Source organism: Microtus oregoni, unplaced genomic scaffold (genome assembly GCF_018167655.1).
Source record: "Microtus oregoni isolate MIOR12 unplaced genomic scaffold, Mior012 000041F_ref0000270, whole genome shotgun sequence".
In the NCBI taxonomy this organism is placed as follows: domain Eukaryota; kingdom Metazoa; phylum Chordata; class Mammalia; order Rodentia; family Cricetidae; genus Microtus; species Microtus oregoni.
This window is the reverse complement of record NW_024543208.1, coordinates 17461568-17478373: the sequence shown is the minus strand read 5'-3', so window position 1 is coordinate 17478373 and position 16806 is coordinate 17461568. Positions and strand designations below refer to the sequence as shown.

Below are 16806 nucleotides of genomic sequence, written 5' to 3'. Positions count from 1 at the left end.
AGTCTCTGAAAATACCAACATGAGAAATGACATACAGACCTGATTCTTCTCCATCTTCTCTGTGTGTGCTGCTTAACAGTTTCTGTTTGTGATGGGCTTAACTTAAAGAGTTTAAAAAAAGAAAAAAGAAAGAAAGGTATCCACGGCCAGTCACCTACCAAGCACCCATTAACCACACCTAAGAGGAAGTTCTGATTCTCAGCATGAAGGAGCCAAGGAACCGTCAGACCAACCTGGATACAGTGGAATACGGATGCAAAGCTGAGCTGACAAAGAAAAACCCAGAACCAATGGATTGATATCGTGTATGGCTGTCACGTAGAAATACTGTAAACTAGAATTTAGTGTTAATACTGTTAACCTCTCAGACTTCAGTCTCAGGGCCAGGCCTGACCCGTCAGTAAAGCTTGTGTTTTCCACAATAAGCCTGTCCACTTGGGCAATCTAAACTATGCTTTCTCTGGTAGAGATCACCCTGGGGTAAGGGGAAACAAAACAAAACAAAAACCCAGCACAGCCACAACAGAGAAAACAGCCAAGCTGAAGAGGAGAGCGTATGGACGCAAGAATCCTTCCTGGAACTACAGAACACACTGAATGAGGGCCATCCATCTCTGGTTTCTCTTCTCATCTTAAAACCTTACCGTCTAGCAATAAGTTAAACTAAAGGCAGACAGCTCCACTTGCACAAACCTGCACAACAGTCCGGGTGCCCGTGTGAGGCTGCTACTCCAATACCACCAGCACAGCAAGCCTGACTTTCCACTAGTGGTATTTTGGCAAAAATGTCAAAGAGGCAATCAAAGACAGGACAGTCGTGGGTTTCTCCCTGGGAAGGTCAGCCCTCCCTTTCCCCTCCCCCACCAGACCCCCAACTCATGGGAAAAAAATAAAGACTGCAGTAGTAGCATCAGCGTGCACTGCCAGTCCACCTGGGCTTTAATTGTTGCCTTTGCCGCCGTCATCTAGCTGGTCGCTCCTCCAGAGCGTTAGTTTGTCTCGGAGCAGCTGCATGATCAGAGTGGAGTCCTTGTAGGAGTCCTCGTTCAGTGTCGAGCTCGGCGATGGCATCATTGGTCTTGGCCAGGTGGCACGCCTGCTCCGGGGCATTCTGGATCTTGTAGTAGAAAACGGAGTAGTTAAGCGCCAGGCCCAGCCAGATGGGGTGGGTGGGCTGCATGTGCTCCTCGCTGATCCATGGGCTTCGCTGTAGGCCTTCTCAGACGACTCCACCACCACCACGGTCGCCCTTTTCTTCCCAGTGGCCACTTCAGCCAGGTAGCGGTAATAGTCCCCTTTCATCTTCAGGTAGAACACCTTGCTCTCCTACCGGGTCTCGCTGCAATTCTTGATCAGGTAGTTGTCCAGCAGGCTCAGCACATCCTGGCACACGGCCTCCAGCTCCTTCTCGATCTTCTCCCAGTAGGCGCAGACCATCTCTATCTTCATCTCATTGCCATCCGCGGAGGTCTTCTGCTCGATGCTGCTGATGACCCTCCAGGAGGAGCGGTGAGCTCCCACCACGTTCTTGTAGGCCACTGACAGGAGATTCCGCTCCTCGTTGGACAGTGGTTCATTCAGCTCTGTCACGTTCTTCATGGCCGCGGCCATATCGTCGTAGCGCTCCGCCTGCTCGGCCAGCCGGGCTTTCTGCACCAGTTGCTCGCGGTCCACCATCTTCGCTGGGCTTAAGCGGGTCGGCTGGAAAGAAGGAAACCGAAGACCGCCTTGAAGGGCTTTAGGGAAAGAGAGAGGCGGCTTGGAGCTCGGTATGTCGGAGGGCCGACCCTCGAAGCAAGCTGCTCAGGCGAGGACTCACGGGAGGCAGCACTGCGACCACGGGACCAGGCGCAAGGAGGCTCTGTTTTGTTTTTTTTTTTTAAGACAGGGTTTCTCTGTGTAGCTCTGGCTGTCCTGGAACTCCCTCTGTGGACCAGGCTGGCCTCGAACTCACAGACATTCACTGCCTCTGCCTCCTGAGTGCTGTGGCCACAATTTTATGCTTCCAGATTGTTTCACATACACGTTTCACTTTCCAAGTCACGTTAGAGAAGCTTGATGTCGCTCTGGTTTTGGGAGCTGAGCCGATATTATCATGCTAGAAGAGCCCCAATGATTGCTTGTGCTGAGTAGTAAGATTGCTTAGTCTAAAAACGGACTGCACAGTGTTTGGCTTTTGGTTGTAATTACCAGTCATGCTTGCCAGAAATTAAGTTTAGCTTTTAAAAGCTTGGGGTTCTTAATTTGTTTTTTTCTCTAGCTAAATATTTCAGAGTCTATTCTGAAACTGTCAATAATTTCATTATATACTCATGCCCTGCTTCTCCTGAGATATACTGGTAGAGTAGCGTATGTAGCGGTGCGGTGCAGACTTCACCACAGCTTTCCCTGAAGGAAACTGGACTAGAAGGGAAAAGCCAAGTATTACTCATTGTTGGGCCAGAGTTATCTCAGGGCCTGCAACTTGAGGTATAGGACAGAAAAAAGCCTGACTTGACTTTGAGTGAAGATGAGACAGCAGAAACTAGGTAGCTGCCCCTCCAGCCAGAGTGAGGGCTTGGCTGCCTCTCATTGGATGGAGGGACCTCCACATCACACCATGTCACTTAAGCTATATAAGCTGATGCTCACAGTAATAAACTGAGTTCCTGCATGACTCGACTCCCTATTGTGGCTGATTGTCCTGCGTAGTGGGGCTGCGGAATGGGCAGATAGCACACTCACCTTTCCCTGGGGAATAAGGAGGCCTAGCAATGACTAGGGGAATACTGAGGCTCAGGAAGCCTGGCAACTGGGGGCTCAAAGAAGCCAGCAACTAGTGAATCCTTTCATTAGACAATGTGATCCTGATTTTTTGCTTTCAGAGTAGAAATAAGTTGTTATTATTATATAAAGAGAAAGTGGGAGCTTTTTATTTTTTTAATTTAGGGAGAATTACGGAAAGAACAAAGTTTGTTGTATCCCCTTGGGTTTTACTCTAAATACTGAAATTTAGAAAGCCTTTTGAAAATAGTCCATAATTCTAGTTGGTTTTCTGTATTATTAACTGACTCATTTTCATAACGCTTTAACCTTTACAGGTAAAAAGGTCAGCATTCAGTATGGGGTCTGGCTTCACTGGAGTGTCTGGTTAGGATTGAAACCTGTCCCCTGTCACCACTGTGCTGTCAGCACCCTGAAGAGATAATCTTACATTCCTCTCTTAGGAGACTGGTAGCCTCAATAGACACCTCCGGGGACCTTTAGGAGTAAAAGTGCCTAGCCTTCATTGTCTAGCTACCTCTAGTTTCTCCACTTCTAGTGGTGAGGGGACATGAGTAACGTTCATGACTCAGTCTTAGAAGCTACAGAGTTACCTTTTTCAGGCTGTTGCTTTTAACTATATATAGTTTAAAAGCAATGTTCCAGTCTTCAGCTATGTTCAAATTAGTGCAATTAAAGATGGATTTTAAATTTTCTAGTAAACTAAACTCCCTACTTTGTTCTTTCCACCTATGCTTGTTTTTTTTTCTTTTTTAATGAACAGTTCTTTTTAAGTTAACATTTATAAACATATTCAAAGACGCCCCTTCTCATAAAATGGCCCTTGTGGTAGTGGCCAGTGCCCTGCCTTGTCTTCTTTGTATCTGGGCAATGTGTGTTAGAGAGTAGAGTCCAGAGGATCATTTCCTTGCGGGAGTATTGGTGCAGTGTGTTCTACCTGTATGTAGAACAGTGAAGGGATTGTCATGGCATCTGGTGGTCTCCAGCTGCAGGTAGGGTTGTAACAGTAAACACTGGGTCAGCGTTTGTATAGTCTTGTTTTCTGGTGTTTGTGGGATTAGTTCCTGTGGTTCCTGCAGAGTTCCACAGTGCAGCGCAAGTAGGCAAGTGCTCCTGTCAGCAGAATGCCTGTGAAGTTGTCAGAATGGGATTTGCCGGTATATTGGCCTGATAACCAACAACTGTATAAAGCACCTCTATTTTTTTCATAATAGCCATCAACATAGCCATTAAGGACAGATGTAACCTCTTGTCTGTTGATCCACAAAATTGTTTCAAAGTTAAAAAAAAATAGCATATTATATAAGAAATATAATCTGAAATCTACATAAATTCCTTTTTATAATCTCTGTGTGTGCACGCAGTGTGTTTTGTTTGTACATGTGCGTATGATGTGTGCATGCGTGTATGTTTGTAAAATAGCTTCCATTCTCATCTTTTTTGGTGTAGGGGGGCATGGTTGTCTTTCCACTCTGTGGGCTCAGGGGATCAAACTCGGGTTGCCAGGCGTGATGGCAAGTGTCTTTACCTGCCTTTACTTTTGAAGACAGAATCTCACTGTATCGCTCAGGCTAGCTTTGAACTTGCTTTGTAGCCCAGGCTGACACTAAACTTTTAAGTTTCCTTCTTGGCCCTCCCGAGTTCTGGAATTACAGGCTGGTTCTGACAGGTCTAGCTTCTCCTACTTTAAGTAATGGGTTGTTAAATGCATATAGTTAGTTGCTGTTGTTTTTTTAGGGTAACTTGTTAAAAGAAGAAATTCTGGGTCATTTTAGGTACTAGTCACTTTATTGAACTATATCTCAAGGTTATTTTTCATAAAGCTACATGTCCAGGGGGTATCCTCACCATATGATCCTAGAACCAAAAGAGGCATTTAGGCAACATAGAAGAACCACTAGTAAACCACTAGTAAACCACGGGGCCTCTGGTTTCACTTTTCTTCTCAGCACTAATTTTTTATCCTAATAAATTTAGTTATTTGTACATACGCATGCATGTGTACATGCTTGCATGTATATATCAAGGTCAGAGAGTCAGAGCTGGTCACTTTATGTATTCCCATATGAGTCCTGGGATCAAATTCAGGTTATCTGGTTTCATGGCAAGCACCTTTACTTGCTGAGCCATCCCGTCAGCCCAAAATATTCTTTTCTCTTCTTCCTCTTCCTTTGCCTTCCCCCTTCTCTGCACCCCTCCTGTTTCTTATTCACGTGTGTGTAGGGAAGTGAGCATGTGGAGGTTAGAGTAGTTGTTCATCTTCCAGAAGGTCAGTTCTGAGGATCTAACGCAGGTTATCAGAATTGGGGGCAAACACCTTTACTCACTGATCTATATTGTCGGTCTCCACTTGATTTTTAAAAAAATTATGTATGTGTCCTCTGGTTGTGGTGTCATATGGCTTTAATCCTAGCACTCAGTGTGCATAAGTGGACCTCTGAGTTTGAGGCAAGCCTGTTCTACATAATGAGTTCAAGACCAGCTGAGCTACATAGACCTGCCTCAAAAACACATACATACATGCATATACACATACACACAAATGCATACATAAAGTATATTGTGTGTGGCAGAGGTGGCAGATTCCTTGGAGCTGGAGTCAGAGGGTTCAGAGCCACCTGGTATGGGTTCTGGGAACCAAACAGGAGATGATTTGTGAACAGGTTGTACATAAAGGAATTTGACTGCTTTTTCCCCCTCACATTTTCATTCTCCTTGCAAACAGCTGCTACTTTCAGTGAATAGCTGAATGTAATGGAAACCTTTGGCTCTATCACAAGTGAACATTAAGAGAAACTGATATTCTCCCATGAACATGCAGGATAAGGAAATAGTGGGGTCTCTTTAAGAGACAAGCCACGCCCACTCCCTTCCCTGTATGCCTAGGCAAGCTGATTTTCAGCTTTCTGCCTGGAGTCCCTCCTTTTCTGTCTCTCTCTCAAAGAGGCAGCTTCTGTCTCTCCCTTCTTCTCCCCATCCCCCCTTTTCTGTCTCTGTCTGTCTCTGTCTGTCTCTCTCTCTCTCTCTCTCTCTCTCTCTGATTCTCTCTGTCTCTGCTCTTCCCCCTTCTCTCTTTCCCCTCCATAACCCACTAAAAAATATTCAATCTCGCTCTGCATGGTGTGCCTATCCCTCTGCCGCTACATGGCTCCCTGCCCGGGACCAGCTGCCTTCGGAGATCTGCTCTGTAGTCTCATGGCATGCTCATCTGTCTGTCTCTCCTCGTGAGGCTGGCTGCCCCATCAAGGTCTCTCACTCACCACACAGCTCCCTGCCTGGGACTCGCTGCCCCTCATGGCCCACTGTAGCCTGCAGCCCGCTGCCTGTTGCCACTTCGGGGACCTGTGGCTTAGTATCATGGTCCACTACCTGCCACAACTTAGGGACCTGTGGCATGGTCTCGGGACCCGCTGCCTGATGCAGCCACTTGGGGATCCCCAGCATTTTACTTTGACGATTACATTGGTGCTCCCTGACTCATCCAGGCTCTCCATGTTTCCTCCTGCCCGCAGGTGGGCCAGCTGAGGACGCATGGAACTGTAGGCTTGAGAATTTGATTTCTTTACAACAGTTCTCCATTCTATCTGTCTGAGTGTGATTTCTATGCCTACCACCAGCTTTGATTGGTGATTTTCCCCATTCTGGTCAGCTTAACCGTTTCTCTGAACCCGAAGAATTGACCATCGAGCTCCCATAAATCTTCTGGTGTTCCTAGAAATGGGGGACAGCTCCCAACCACGGTCATTATGGCTATGGTTGAGCCCTTTGCTGACATTCATTTCTGGATTGCTTACCTTAGCTGAAAACGTGACTGGACGACCTGGGGTCAGTTCTCTCGTGCCAGCACTGCACACACTGTGTGGTGCATTCGACTAGGGGCCCAGTGTTCCTTGGACTTTTCTTTCTCTTTTTTTCTTTTTTGTTTCTTTGCTTTTTTTTCCCCACCGCCATGAAAGGCCACTTGGAGTGGCCTCTGGCCTCTCTGGCTTCTGAATCGCCCTGACCGGAGCCAGTCAGGCTTAACACTCCACCTGGGAGCCGGGGACCCTCTCCCACATTTCCTGCAGCGTTTGCCGCCATTTTACACCGTGCCTATAGATGGGAGACATCTCCCTATAGGCCTTGTGGTGTCGCTGTTTTCATGAGTTTTCACGGTTTCAACTATTGGTAGCAAGCCATCCGTATCTGTCATCCAGCCTCCCCCTGGGATGGAGGCCTTTTAGAGGCTCTAAAACCCCAGGCCTTAATGCCCTACTTCTTCAGCTCCTTCCCTCACTCTGCTGGTGTCCCGCTGGCTCCACTTTTATGGGAGCTTTTTAACTACCATCAGTCAGCGCACAGGCAAATGGAAGGAGTTTGCTCAAACTGGCGCTGCCACCACTGCTGCTACCAACAAGATGGTCAGATCCATGAGGCAGATGTTTTCAATTCCAGCCTTTCCTTTCTGCCACGGCTTGTGGCATGGTGGCTCAATGACAGTGCACATCATGCCTCTAGGTCTCTCATTATTAAACCTAAAATCCCTGAAGCTCAAAATCATGGTTTTTCCATATAACATGTGACCACTGCCATTTTGAATGTGATCAGGCAACGTTACCACCATCTTAACTGAGGTCAGGTAACTTCACCGCGATCTTAACTGAAAGCCAGGTCAGGTGACCAAGTTCCACTATCTTTGCTGAGGTATTCCCTGCCTGGTTCCAGTGTTAACTCTGTTACATAGGTGACCTTACCCCCATTTTGACTGAGGTCACGTGACCTTACCACCATCTTAACTGAAGTCAGGTGACTTTACTACCATTTTAACTGAGAGACAAGTCAGGTGACCAAGTCCTGCTGTCCACCTGGTCCCCTGATTTACTTATGTATTTGTCTCTAAATTCCTCTTGCTGACTCTATTGCATGTGTGTTTTGCGTAGTGGCATGCTTTGGTAGGGCCTACTGAGAGCATCCACTTCACCCAATTCCTGTTCACTCAGTGTCTATGTGTTCATACATGTAACTTAAATGTACCTATGTTTACTGTTAAATGTTATAATTGTCTGTTCATTTTATCTCATTCCAGACTAGAAAGTCTCATTTTTTAAAATGGTATGTACTTTTAAGTCCCTTACAAAAATACTTTATATTTAATCCAACCCTGCTTTACCTGTTGAGAGTCAGTACAGTCAAGCTCAGACCCAGCTCTCCAGGCAGATTCTATACTTTAGTTATACCTGATAAACAGCCCTCAACTTCTAAGAGATCTGGGGAATATGGCATTTAAATATTTAATTATTAAAAGACTTTTCATAGCAAAAAGAGATAGATTGGCTCCTAGCAGAAGCACTTTACTTTCTCCCAAGAAGACAAAAGACAAATGGGCACAAAACAATGTCCATCTGCAAATCACTTCAACTGCCAAGCCCTGACCGGTGAACAAAACTGCCTTTCATCTAAACTGAAGATCACCAGACAGTGGACAAAATCGCTGGAATCAACAGCCTAGCTGCTCAGGTCAAAGTAGGCTTGTCTTTCTACAGATTTCTCAGCCCACAGGATCTTCTGGAGTCTGGCAGGTCCTGCACTAAGAAAAAAAAGGCAAATACGACCCTCAGTGACCATGGAGGACCCTGAGGAGTAGCTCTAGGTGCCAGCCAAGTAAGTTCTCTGCCATTTTTTTAATCAGTAACTCAAGTAAAATTTTATCCTTCTCAAAGATCCCTGATGCAGTTTGACAGCTGAGAGGTTTTGTCAGTTTCAAGGACATCCTCACCAAACAAATTTCAGTAAAATACAAATACCAATACAAGACCTGCAAGTTATAAAGGTGTGAGGATAAATACAAGTTATCAAATTTCTCTCTCACACTGCCTTCCACAGCCTTAAAAATATTTTTAATAGTGCAAAAATATCTGGCACAGTCATTCTGACATAAATATGCTACTGTTTATACAATGTACATGCCTAAAACTTCTGTTTTCACAAACCCAAAGAATTCTTGTGAGTTCCAAGGGAACTGAATTGAAGGATCCACCTTAAACAGGTCAGATACACCCTCCTTAATTCCCTGGTCCTAAATTTTTCTTTCCTTAAACTTAACTTTGCCCTTAACTTCTGCCAATACCATAAACAGGTGTAAGAGACACCAGACAATTCCACACCACAACCACTGGACAGGAACAAACAGACCAGCTACACCAAGATGTGACCAGCAGCCAGCTTTTTCAGGTTCCCCCCCCAAGACGACACCCACAAATAAGCACAAAGCAGTCTTGAGAATCTGCCACCCCTATTCCTTTAACCAGTTTTTCCTAAACTCCTGCCTTTTTATTATAAAAAAGAGATGGGAATGTAATGGTCTGCTCTGTCCCTCTAAGAGACAAGCCACGCCCACTCTCTTCCTCACCTCCCTCCCACCCCGTCTGTCTGCAAAGGCAAGCTGAACTTCAGCTTCAAGCCTGAGTCCCTCCTTTTTTGTCTCTCCTTTCTCTCTACTTCTCTCCTTTCCCCCTTCTCTGTTTCTCTCTCTCTTCCCCTCTCCCCTCTCTCTCTGCCTCTTTCTCTCTCCCCCCTCCCCCCTCTCTGCCTCTCTTCTTCCCCCTTCTCCCTTTCCCCTCCATAACCCACTAAATAAATATTCAACCTCACTCTGCATGGTGTTCCTACCTGTCTCTTGCCATCTGCATGGCTCCCTGCCTGGCACCAGCCGCCTTCAGAGACCTGTGACATGGTCTCGTGGTGTGCCCATCCGTCTGTCTCTCCTCGTGGGAATGGCTGCCCCGTCACGCGGCTCCCTGACTGGGACTCGCTGCCCCTCGTGGCCCATTGTAGCCACTTGGGGAACTCTGCCGTCCCTGCCTGGGACTGGTTTCTCTCAGGACCCTCAGCTTGCTACCTGCCACCACTTCGGGGTCCTGTGGCGTGGTCTCGTGACCTGCTGCCTTCTGCAGCCACTTGGGGATCCGCAGCATTTTACTTTTACCATTACACTTAGTATGTCTTTAGTTTCTGATGTGGATACAGATTTCTCCCAGAGTCAACTGTATACCCCGTTATCCTAATCAGTTTTTTTTGGGGGGGTGAGAGGTTTGTATGTGAGAGAGAGAGGGATGGGGAGGGGGGAGGGAGGGAGGAAGGGAGGTGTGAGAGGTATGTGTATGTGTGTGTGAGAGAAACGTGTGTGTGTTTGTGAGGGGGGAGGGACGGAGAGGTATAATGTGTATGTGTGAGAGAGAAACGTGTGTGTGTTTGTGAGGGGGAGGGAGGGAGAGGTATGTGAGAGGTATGTGTATGTATGAGAGTGAGAAAGAGAGAGGTGTATGTGTGTGCACATGTGAGGGAAACAGATCATTGAATTTATTACAAAAAGTATATAGCTATACAAATGACTAAAAGCAGTAAAGACAGAGGACAAAGCTGCAGAACCAAGGGTCACCGTCCTTTTGTTCTAATGAGCAAGACTGCATATAGTTTAGATTTTGTAGGTACAGGTCTTACAGGTTATAAGATTGCCCTCCAGATTTGTTGCAGAATTGTGTAATCAAGTGGATAAACAAACCAATGGGAATATATAAACAGGCTCATGCATCTGCGATCCTGCCAATGAGTGGTGCAGATCAGTTGGATAACCATATAGAAAGACATGGACACCAAGCTTAGTCACTAAAATTCTAACTACAATTTTATGTTCATTTGTTTTTTGTTTCTGGTTTTTGAGACAGTTTCTCTGTATAGTCCTGGTTGTCCTGGAGCTCGCTCTGTAGACCAGGCTGGCCTACACCCACCTTTGCCTTCTGAGTGATGGGATCAAAGGCTAGATTTAATGTTACGTGTAAAGATACCCTTGAGACTGACATGCCCGCTTTATGTAATAGGCACAGGTATCTTAAACCAGAACAAGAAGCCATAATCATGAAGGAAACATCATAAATAGGACCACCTTGGTATCAGGAACTAACTCGTTACTAAAGAGCGCCATGGAACCACAGGGAAGTATAGGTTACCTTAGCACTTGTAACTGACAGCGGGGTTCATATGTAGAGACAGTAGAGTTCTTCCAATAGGTAAGACAGGCAGTGCTACAGGGAGGACTCTCAGAAATTAACAAGAGCGTGGTTTCCAGGACTAGTTAACAAGGATGTGACAAGGTAGCCTCAGGGAGGCGGGGGGGGGGGCAACGTAGAAAGAGTATCTGCACAATCCCTATTGTTTCATAGAAGATAACTCCAAAGTTGTATGTATGGAAGTTTTATCTTGAATAACATCCAGAGCAGGAAAATGAAAGAAATTGTCTTTGAAATTGAGAAATTTAATAAAAACTTCTGTAGTTCCTGAGTGCTGCAATTATAAGTATCCATTGCCACATTTATTTAAAAGTATTCCAGAATTGATTGTGGTGATCATTTTGCAAACACACAGCAACAACAACAATTGAATTATATACTGAAATTGATGTATAGTGCATGAAATATGGTTTATAAAATACATCTTGATACAGTGGCTATTGACAACAAAATACAGTTAATTATATTTGCTGACTGAAAGTGAGTTCACCACTGTATGTTTCAATAAAGATAGCAAGGGCTGTGTGGGATAGTGCTATAGAATCGCTGCACAAGTGGAGACAGATCCCTGGACACTCTGACCAGCCAGTCTAGCTGAAACAGTAAGCTCCAGGTTCATTGAGACACCTTGTCTCAAAAATTAAGGTGGAAAAGCAAATGAGGAAGACATCCCAAAATTAACCTCTGACTTTCACACCCAGGGAAGCACAGCTATGCTTTAGGTTTACATAGAACCCCAGCTTCCCTGACACTATGTCACATCCTTGTTAACCAGTACTGGAAATCACACTCTTAAGAGATTTCTGAGGGTACTTCCTGTAGCGCTGCCTGTCTTACCTGACTGGAGGGATTCCAGTCATATGTTTACATGTGCACATATGCCTAGAATGCATACATGTATCACATATAAAAGTTATAGAAAACATGATTTGTTTGTTTATAAAATGATAGTATTGCATACAGACATATGCGTGAATGGGATTATATACATGTATCACATATAAAAGATATAGAAAACATGATTTGTTTGTTTATAAAATGATAGTATTGCATACAGACATATGCGTGAATGGGATTATATACATGTATCACATATAAAAGATATAGAAAACATGATTTGTTTGTTTATAAAATGATAGTATTGCATACAGACATATGCGTGAATGGGATTATATGAACAAGAAACACATAAACTAGGCTGCCGATATGGGTCACCCAGATAGGGAAGTCTTTGGACTCCCTAGAGAGAAAGTCACTAGAATATGTACATAGTGATATGAGGAGACATTTTAGGAATTGGTTCACATTATTATAGTGGCTGGGGACCCTGATATGCCAGCAGTGTGACTCTGAAGGCCTCAGAACCAGAGAAACTGATGCAGTTCCCACTTCAAGACTGAAAACAGGACAGCCCAGGGGCTACTGTTAAAATCCTGGATTCAAAGGCCACAAAGCTTATATGTCTGTATTCTAATGCAGAAAAGGAAGACACCAATTTGCCTTCTGTATTTGCTGTCTCCAGGCCTGGCTGATTTATAGTTAGAAAGATCCATCTATATAGAAATAAGTAAGTTTACCAGATATAAGCAGATATATTCTTAGTCCCACCTTTCAGAATGTTCATTTTGTCAATTAAATGTATTAGTTGACTTACAAGAATACTGTTTTTAAACATATTCAAGGGATATGAATACATTCTTATGGATATATTCCTAATGAATCTGTTAATATTTATTAGATTTAAAAGTGAGTTCTAAGATTTTCCAATATGGTCAAGAATATAGCTATGAATATGAATATATGCTGATGAAGACATGACTATATTCTTAGTGAATATATTGATATTCATTAAATTTTAAACTAGATTTTAAAATGTCCTAATATGGTCAAGAACATAGTTCATGAATATGAATATAACTTATAAAAATGTTCATGAATATATTCATGTTCATTAATTTTAAACTGTATTAAAAAGTTTTCCCAACAGGGCAAAGAAGAATGTATTCATGAATGTATTCATAAGGAGGATATATTCATGAATATGATCATTATAAAGACTATATTCACACTTATTGAATATATTTATGGGAATGCTAACTTATTCTAAAACTCTGCTTTTTTGCAAACTAAATAATCTTAAAGTTGCTATGAAGCAAAGTAAAAATCAGTGTACTAAAATTTCACTGAAATCTTTAAAAAGGGATGAATTTAAATTTGATACATTCAGCAAATTGGGCTGTTGATGAATTGGCTCCTAGCAAATGGTTCTTGCAAATTAATTTAAAGCCCCCTTTCTCAGCATAAAATAAATCATCATTTATTGTCATATCTTCTGTGGGAAAACAAAGAGAAAAAGGAAGGGGATTTTCAAAAGAGCTGAATTTTGTGAGTACAGCACCAGTGAAATCTTGGGAGAAGGCTGGGGTCACTGCATGACCGTTAGGTGTGAAGTGCTTGGGTTAGTGAGGCTGGAATGCCGGGTGGTGCAGTGCCAGGTTCCCATTTACCCTGTGACTCTTGATTCCGTGATGAAAAGTGGTTTCTGGGATTAGGTGCCTACATCTGGAAGCAGACTTCATTTACCAATCCCATAGCTTGTCCCCTCCCAGTGAGGTATAATTTACATGCAGTAAAGCACAAAAATCTGTAAGTTGCTGCATTCTTACATATGTATGAACATATACACACACCGTCAGATCAAATTGGAATACTGCTATGTGTGTAAAAACAACACAGTTTGTTCTCCTAAGGTGGATTGTTTTCACAGTTTTGTTTTTGTTTGTTTGGTTTGGTTTTTGTTGTTCTTGTTTTGGGGTGTTTGTTGTTGTTGGGGTTTTTGTTTGCGACAAGGTTTCTCTGTGTAACAGCTCTGGCCATCCTGGAACTCACTGTATAGATCAGGCTAGCCTCGAACCCACAGAGATCCACCTGTTTCTGTGTCTCGAGTACTGGTCTTAAAGGTATGTGCCACCACTACTAGGCTGCACAGTTTGTTCAGAATAAGACTAGTAGGGGCTGGAGAGATGGCTCAGCAGTTAAGGGCACTGACTGTTCTTCCAAAGGCCCTGAGTTCAATTACCAGCAACCGCATGGTGGCTCACAACCATCTGTAATGAGATATGGTGCCCTCTTCTGGCCTATAGGTATACATGCAGGCAGAACACTGTATACATAATAAATAAATAAATAAATCTTTAAAATAAAAAAGAGTAAGACTATTATTATGGGTTTTGGGACACATACACTTATTTCTTAGTGTTTGGTATTTGAACACACACCAAACAATATTTCTTAAGCCATAGATCTGCTTTGAGATAAATAATAGAAAAAAAGAAAAATTTCAAAATAAAAATATGTGTGTATAAATGACTCTATTTTGCTTTTCCTATAATTTATTTCACTTCTCTAACTCTTGATTTTGTGTGATTTGCTGTTTTGTTGATGATATTTAGTTGTACTTAGGAACTGAGGACTTTAGTGTAGCTACCACTGCAAAAATGGGATGAGTTATTTTGCTCAAAATAGAAGCAAGCTGGGAAGTCACATGGTTTGCTTTGCCTGTTTCTCACTTCATCTTAGTGTCTCAGAAATTCGAAAAAGAAACCCCGAGGCTTTAGATAGTTTGTTTCCCTGAGATCACAGCTTATGTCTGCCCTGAGCAACATGAACACTTGCTCCTGCAAACACTTGCTGCCAGCAACATTCCAAATTTCTCAGCCCATTTAAAGACCTAAAGATTATTACATCTTTTGACATTTTATGTGTCCCCAAAGTAGCCATCTATCTACTTCACATATTTAAACAAAAATCAAATTATTAAATATAAGCAGATATTAGTTCATTAGATCTTATACTTTAGTCACAGATTTTGTGTACAATTTTCTAATGTTTATATAAAATATATGAATCATGTATGTTATTTATTGACATTGCCACTAAACTATGATCTTAAGTCTGCTTTATATTGCTGTAGTAGTTACAGTTGTATGTAACTGATACTAAATGTTTTTATTTTAATGACTAAATATTAGATTCTTGGAATTAACCTCTTTATAAATGATTACTATTTATAAGAATTTTTAGCTCTTTCAGATAATAATTATCTGAACATAAAAATTTTTTTATATGATAGTTTATCCTTTTCCTTAACTAACAAAGGATATGGATGCTCAGCCCTTTGTGTGTCTGTTGTCCTGATAAAGATACCTTCTTGTCCTCAGTGTGCCTAAGTTTTTACGGTAAGTTTCTCTTTTCCAGAGTTCCACAATATTTCCCATTTGCCTGCCTCCCAGTTTTGGTACATTTTTCTTTTAAATTAACTTTTTCAGTTAGTCTATAAAATTTTTATGACATTTCATCTGTATTGTTGTTCTTTCTCTTTTTCTCTTCCCAGCCCTGCTCCCACTTTCACTGCTCCTCCGAGCTCTCGTGCCATAGATATATGTGTTTGTACACACAAAATATGTAGCTAAATTTAGATTCTGCATATGAGAGAAAATATACAATGTGTCTTTCTGAGTCTTGGTTTATTTTGATTAATATGATGATTTCCAGTTCCACCTGCTCCCATCAAATACCATGATTTCATGGTCTGTCCAGCTGAATGTATACCATATTCTCTCATCTGTTGATGGACCTCCAAGCTGGGTCTGTTTCTTGGCTTCTTTGACTTAATTCTGCTATAAATATGGAGATGCAAGTGAGGATTGGGATCGTTACCTTGCTCTGCCTGTCAGAACCTCAGGCAGCCTTCTGCACAGCCTAGGTCATCTGACCGCAGTGGTAGGGAGAAAGAAAAGTTCTCTTGTTTTTAAAATAGTGAAAACAAAAGCACCTTGTTTCGAGATTTGTTGGTAGTCATTTGTTACAACACATCTGGACATTAAGCATCACCATTTTACCAGAATATGGGAGAAAAATCCACCACTTCTTATTTTCTTTAAACCTCTGTTGTAAACAGTGACTGAAGATGCAGGGTGGGTTCCCAACTTCGGGCAATCTTATTTTTCTACATATACTGAACACCTTAGGTCTATGAACACTATGAGTTGGTTAGTTCCAAAAATGTAAGCTGATTTAGCTTTAGAAATGGGGATTATAAAGGTTTAAAACCAAAGATTCTTTTTTTTTTAAGGATTGTGCTTTTTTATTTCTTAAGAGAAACCATTAAAGAGTATACATTACAAAAGATTTATTAATTTCAGGGGTACGTATCACAATAGTTACAATGAGCCATGAATGACAAGGACACATTTTAGAAAATACATGACATGTCTTGAGGGATGCTCCTGAACCCTGTCTGGTGTTCACACTAGCCTTCATGCTTCCAATCCTGATCCTCACCAGATGGAAACTATTCCATCAGCACACAAGCCCCAGGATGACTCAGGCAATTGTCATCTATATCTATTCTATATCTATATCTATATCTATATCTATATCTAATCTGTTGTCTTGGGAAGATAGTGAGCTTCATGTCATTGTATGCAGTTGCTGTTATCTTCATTGTTGATGTCAGTTCTCAAAATCTTCTCTAACATCTCACAAAGGTCAAATAAATAGCACCATTATCGCAGTATTGATAGTAAGTGCCTCTCCTTAGGATTGTTTGACTATTGGACCAGTGATGCTTTCTGCATAAGAGAGAGAACAACCTTGCTGGACAATCTTTGCTCGCATTATTCACAAATCATGGTAAATATTCAAGACATATTTATAAAATGAGGATTTCTACATTTATAAAATAGCCAGTCAGGTATCATTATACTTTGAAAGCTAGCAAAAAAAAATTTAAGATAATGTATGATGTAGGCAGTCCTTTTGTGTATATGCTGCTTTTATTGGTTAATGAATAAAGAATCTGCATTGGCCTGTGATAGGGCAGAGTAGAGCTAGGCAGGGAAAATTATATTGATGCTGGGACAAAAAAGGTGGTGTCAGGAGATGCCATGTAGCCACCAGAGGGGAAAGACGTGAGCTGCTAGGTGGAACCTTGCCA

At 42.4% G+C, this 16806-nt stretch overlaps 1 protein-coding gene and 1 pseudogene across 3 annotated transcripts in view; one reads left to right on the top strand and one right to left on the bottom strand.

The window, feature by feature from the left end:
- Kiaa1958 (KIAA1958 ortholog) overlaps nucleotides 1–16806 on the top strand; it is a 171827-nt gene that overhangs the window by 58757 nt on the left and 96264 nt on the right. The window lies entirely within an intron of this gene.
- LOC121433830 lies at nucleotides 940–1729 on the bottom strand (annotated as a pseudogene).